Source organism: Petaurus breviceps, unplaced genomic scaffold, assembly GCF_028583685.1.
Source record: "Petaurus breviceps papuanus isolate PSGF00001 unplaced genomic scaffold, PetGlider_PUasm1.0 139, whole genome shotgun sequence".
Lineage (NCBI taxonomy): Eukaryota > Metazoa > Chordata > Mammalia > Diprotodontia > Petauridae > Petaurus > Petaurus breviceps.
Window position 1 is genome coordinate 6,840,050 of NW_027185697.1, and position 6,366 is coordinate 6,846,415.

A 6,366-nucleotide genomic window follows, 5' to 3' on the forward strand; every position below is an offset into this window, starting at 1 on the left:
TCTCTCTCTCTCTCTCTCTCTCTCTCTCTCTCTCTCTCTCTCTCTCTCTCTCTCTCTCTCTCTCTCTCTCTCCCTATCTCCTTAGTTTTTTTTTTTTTTATAGATTAAGATTATACCACATAGTCTTGTTGTATTTAAATTCACTGGAACAAAGTCCTAAAATTATATACCTTAAGAAGAAAAATACATATTCCTTCAACATGAACATACCTCTAGGCCAAGAGAATCATGCCAAAATAACAAGAGAATGATAGTATCGTGGTTTAAAACTTGGCCACAATGTGTCATCAGATATCTAATCCAACAACTGAATCAACAAGGTAATTTGTGTTAACTAGAGAGTACATTGAAAAGAATTCCATCTCAAGTAAAAAAAAAAAAACTAGCAAAGTTCAAACAAAGCTTAACCCTTTTTGCTTCCATTGAAACCTAATGGTAAATTCCAGAATGTCCTTGCATACTTATTGCTTCAGTCGCTTTATATTCATTTTTTCAAATAAAGGGGAAGAGGTAATACAGTTTTGACTGAAAAATTGGGTGTATGTGGTGGGGGTTCACACTGGCTCTATCCTGGCATGAAGAGACATGAGTTCTAAATCAATGTGGCCACCTATTACCTGTGATTTCAGAAATGTTCTTATTTAGTCCACAGGGTTTTTTTGTTTGTTTGTTTGACCTGAAACAAGGAGGCAATGATATCAGCCTTGCCTAGTTCAAAGGGTTGTTGTGAAGCTCTAGTGCTTTAGCAGTGTAAGCAATTAGAAAGATAAAAGGCACCATGCAAATGTAAACACTCATATTTGGTTGTTGTGCTTCAGTCATCTCAGTTGCATCCAACTCTTTATGACCCCATTTGAGGTTTCCTTGGCAAAGATACTTGAGTAGTTTGCCATTTCATTCTCCAGCTCATTTTACAAGTGAGGAAACTGAGGTAAAGGAGTTAAGTGATTTACTCAGGGTCACAGTGATAGTATGTATCTGTGGCCAGAATCCTGACTCCAGGCCCAGCAGTCTCTCCACTGTGCCAGGACTTCAGTGACTGTAATCTCACTGTAAAGCATATCTCCTCTGGCAGCATAGAATGCAACCCCACCATGCCTTTCTAACAAAGGTGATTTCCTAACTCGCCTATTCCCCACAAACCTTCCCTCTTTCAAACTTCCCAATTTCCATTAAAGACTTCACCATCGTACCAGTTTTCCAGGTTCATAACCTTGACATCAGCTTCAACTTCTCACTCTCCCTCCCCCTACCAATCCAGCCAGGCACAAAAACCTTGCTGTTTCTTGCTCTGTAACATCTCTAGTATCGGACCTTCTCCTCTCTCCACTCACAGAGTCACCATGGTAGTTCAGGCCTTAGAAACTTGAACCAACACAAATGAAACAGTTTCTTAATTGGTCTCTCCAATTTCCTTAAGGAAAGGTGTGACTCCCATAAACATCCAACTCCAATCATATTTTGTTGCCTCTGGGATAAAATATCAACTACTCTGTTTAGCTTTTAAAGTCCTTTGCAGCCTGGTACTATCCTCTCGTTCCAAGTTTATTGGAAATTATTTCCCCTCATCCACTCTGTGACAGAACCAAACTTTTTTTTTTCTTTTTTGTTTTTAGAGGGATAAGGCAGGGCAATTGGGGCTAAGTGACTTGCTCAAGGTCACACAGCTAGTGTGTTGAATGTGTTGAATATCCGAGGCCGGATTTGAACTCAGGTTCTCCTGACTCCAGGACTGGTGCTCTATTCACTGCACCATCTAGCTGCCCCACACAACCAAACTTCTTTCTCTTTGATCCTAATAGATAGAATCACATCTCTCATTTTCTCACCTTTGCAGTGGGCATCCCCCATTCCTGGAAGGCATTTCATCTCTGGTCTACAGTGTCCCTCTCACAGACCAAACACCAATTTCTTCATGAAACCTTGCCTAATCTTCAAAATTTATAGTACCTCCCTCCTAAACTACCTAATATTTCACCAATTTGCATAGATCATTTATTCAGTTTTTAATTATGACAGATGAATATGTAAATATTCTATGTATAATGTAATTATATATGTATATATAGTATATGTATATATTATATATAATGTAAGTAATAACAAAGAGGAATTATTTTGTTTCATTCTTTGTACTTAAATTTCTAATGCCTTACCTACTGCACTGTCCTTAGTAGGCATGTATCAAACAGTTATTGATTGATAGAAAATTTACATCTTGTTTTTGCCTTTATATCCCAATATTTGACCACAGCATGTACTTAATAAATGTCCATTATCATCAATTGAATGTGTCACAGATATCCCCCTAGGATTCTTAAAAAAAAAAGAGAGAGATTCACGTGTACCAGTGTAGACATCTTCCTGTCTGCTTGCGTATCCTGACTAGAGTCAGGAAGACCTAAGTTCAAATATGGACTGAGATACTTACTAGATGTGTGATCCTGGGAAAGTTCCCTAAACTCTGTTTGTCTCAGTTTCTTTACCGATTAAATGAAAATAATAAGAGTACCTACCTCCTGCGAGGGTTCTTGTGACAATCAAATGAGATAACTATAAAGCACTTAATGTGTAACAGTCATATAGTAAGTATTATATAACCTGTAAATATTCCAATTGTTATCTATGCATTATCAGTCTCTTCTGATATTCCATTATTGTCCTCTTATAGCAAAGTGAGCCCACTAGAGCTCTATTATGATGTACAACCATGGCAGGGTGGTAAGCCTGGGTTCTAGAAGGTTATTAAACCTTGGCACTTCCTGAATCTTGGAAAAGGCTTCCTTTAGATAAACAGGAATTGTGAAAGTGGTAATATAGAAACATACACAAAATGTGAAGAACTCCAGTCTTAGAGAGTTGCCTAAATATGAAGCAAATTAGGTAGATGGCTTCTGTTTATGTTAAGTAGTCAGTAAGTCAACAAAGATTTATTGAATGCCTCCTATGTTCCAGACTCTAGGCTAAGTGATGAGAATATAAAATCAAGCACAAAGGAAAACAGTCCCTGCCCTCTTACATTTCAAGGGGAAACACAAAACATAAAAGGAAGTCTAATGGGGGTGGGAGAGAAATAAGGTACATAGCACAGGGGCATTATCGAAGTCTGGAAAGCAGCATGGTTGGAAAGCAGGTGATGGTTGGCCTGGGTTTCTGCCTTAAGTGGAAGATCTGGGAAGAATCATCTAATCAGAGAGAGTAGCTTCAGGGGCAGAAGGTAACGCGAGGGATGAGTTTCGAGGTTAAAGCAATCTTGGAGGTTAAAGAGATATCAGGAGCATGCTCAGTAGGAGTATATCAAGAGAAGTGAGGCCTAGTGACAGACTAGTGGCTAAACAATAACGAATTTGGAAAACATACCTTTATAGACTGATGGATAGTAGGGACTACAGGCAGGCTATAGAGCAGGACTGCCTCCTATCTCTGCTTTTTTGTCAAGAAATCAGTATTATTTGAAAAGGATGGAGTAAAATTCATTAATAGCAAAAGAAAACCCAAATCAGTGAAATCAGAGCGTGCCAAGCTGACTAGAGTTCTAATTCCTAGGGTCTTACGAATTACATCCGGGGACTAAAAGACAGAGAAGAGTAGATTTAAGGCAGGACAACAAAGAGACCAGTCTAGAAAGGACCTAGCTCCCAGAGAGGGCAGGAGAGAGGAGGTGAAGAAGGGCTTGGTGCCATTTTTGAACAAAACATTTACTATTATAATGTATTTATTAAATATTTAGAAGGAACATCAAGTTGTAAATAACAGGTTTGCAGTCATCTTTTTGAATCTTATGTTATGGAAATGCTTCCTTTATTCCAAAAAAATTAAGAATTAAAAAAATTAAACAGAAACAAAGTCAATACTAGGAAGGAAGGAAGGAAGGGAGGAAGGGAGGAAGGGGGGAAGGGAGGAAGGGAGGAAGGAAGGAAGGAAGGAAAATTGGAACCATCATTGATGGAAGAGGAGCAGTTAGTATAATGTGCTTGGTGGCCATTGATGGAAAAAGCAACCAATTAGTAGGTATTGGTACCTAGTATGTGTCATGCACTGTGTTAAATGCTGGAGATAAAATTAAAAGAAAAAAAAAAGATGTGAGCAACAGTCCCTACCCTCAAGAATATTACAGTTTAATGGGGGAGACAATATGTAAACAAATAGATACAAAGCAAGCTATATACAGTATACAAATGGATAAGAAAGGGAAGGCACTGGAAGTAGGGAGGGAGAGGGAAGGCTTCCTGTGAAAGGTTGGGACTTAAAGGGGGCCAAAATAAATCAGTAAGCAAAGCTGAGGAGGGAGAACACTGGGGATGGGGCTAGACAGAAAAATGCACAGAGCTGATAGATGAAGTGTATTGTTTGTGAAACAGCCAGAAGGCCCCTGGCATGGATCTAAGAGCATGTGTCAAGAAGTGAGGTATAAAGACTGGACAGGTAGAAGATGCTAGATTCTGAAGAGCTTCAAATGCCAAACAACATTTTGTATTTGATCCTGGAGGTGACTGGGAGCCATTGAAGTTTACTGAGTGGTGTTGAGGTTGTGAGAGTGTGATGTGGTCAGGTCTTCACTTTAGGAAAATTGTAGCTGAATGGAGAATGGATTATAATGGGGAAAGACTTGAAGTGGACAAGACCCATCAGCAAGTGTTTGCAATAGTCCAAGGGGATGGAGGGCTGTGGTAAAGCCAGAGGACTGGGGTGTGTGGGGGTGGGGTGGGGGGAGGGGCATGTTTGAGAGATGTTGCAAAGGAGACATTGATAGGTCTTGGCAAAAGATTGGATCTGGAGGGAGGTGTTAGTAAGGAATTGAGAATATCACCTTGACTGTGAGCCTGAGTCATTGAGAGGATGGTGTTAGCCTTCAGAGTAATAGGGAAGTTACAAGGGAAGGAGCATTGGGGTTAGGGATAATGAGTTTAATTTCAGACATGAGTTTAAATTGTCTCCTGAAAACCGATGGCAGCAGCTAGCAGCTAAGTGCCTTAGTGGATAGAGTGGACTTGGAATCAGGGAGACTTATCTTTCTGAGTTCAAATCTGGCATTATACACTTATTAGCTGTGTGACCCTGAGCAAGTCATTTAACCCTATTTGCCTCAGTTTTTGCATATGTAAAATAAGTTGGAGAAGGAAATGAAAAACCATCCCAGTATGTTTGCCAACAAAATCCCAGTCACAAAGAATTTAACATGACTGAAATAACTGAATGAAAACAATAATTGAACATCCATTTTGAGACTTCTGAGATCATCAAAGAGACTAGGACAGTAAAGGTAGATTTGAGAATTATCAGCATAGATTCCCATGGGATCTGATGAGATTACCAAGTAGAATAGCAGAAGAAGAGAAGAAGGCCCAGGGAGACCACTGAGACAAACCTCAACATTAACTGCTTTCATTTATTACCTCAGTGACCTTAGGCAAGTCACTTAATCAGTCTTGGCCTCAGTTTCCTCATCTATAGAATGAGGAAACTGGATGGAATGGACTCTAAAACTCTTCCAGTTGTGGCTCTATATCACTATGATGTATATTCTTATTATATGAATCTCTGATATTACATATAATTTGAATTATAATCTATTTAATACTTAATGCTTATAGACTGATTTGTCACATGATCCTATGTATAATTAATGATCTAATTAGTACTAAGTGTTCATTCAATAGTTATATGATTATATATTCCTATGTGTTATTAGATTTATTATCTAATTATTTGATTCCATGTGTAAAGCAAAAATATAGATTAGTTACCATAAGTGGCCTTGAGTATGTTAAAACATTGCACTGGACTAAGCACTATGGTAAATACAAAGGAACGGAAAACTAAGCTCCTCTCATTCAAGAAATTCCATTCAAACTGGGGTAGAAGGATGAACAGATATCAAAGGACCATTGCCAAAGGAGGAAGTAAAAAACACTCTAGGAGATAAAGAGGAAAGAGAGAACAGAGTGGGTCAGAGTGTGGTCAGTCAACACCAATGGTACATGAAGAACATGAACTTGGTCTGATGCATTTGGATGGTTAGAGAGAAAAAGCAGGAAAGCATTTCTAAATAGAGCGCTTCTTGGAAAACTATGGTCCACAATCCAAGACTCTTTCAGCAAGCCTATAAGGTCAAAACTCTTTTCATAATAATACTAAGATATTGTTTGAGGATTAAAATATTCTTTCTTTTCCAATTATATATTTGTGTGAACCTGGATTTTCTCTATATATTTCAACTGAAATTATTTCAGTAGATTGGGTGTAGAAGCAAATATAAGGATTCATCTGTTTTCTAATTAGCCAGGCATTAAAGAGATTTGCAATATCTATACCTATCTCTATCTATCTATCTATCTATCTATCTATCTATCTATCTATCTATCT

The 6,366-nt window shown here is 38.4% G+C and overlaps 1 protein-coding gene across 3 annotated transcripts in view; it reads right to left on the bottom strand.

Annotated features, from left to right (window-relative positions):
• CTNNA2 (catenin alpha 2) overlaps positions 1–6,366 on the bottom strand; it is a 1,588,763-nt gene that overhangs the window by 959,969 nt on the left and 622,428 nt on the right. The window lies entirely within an intron of this gene.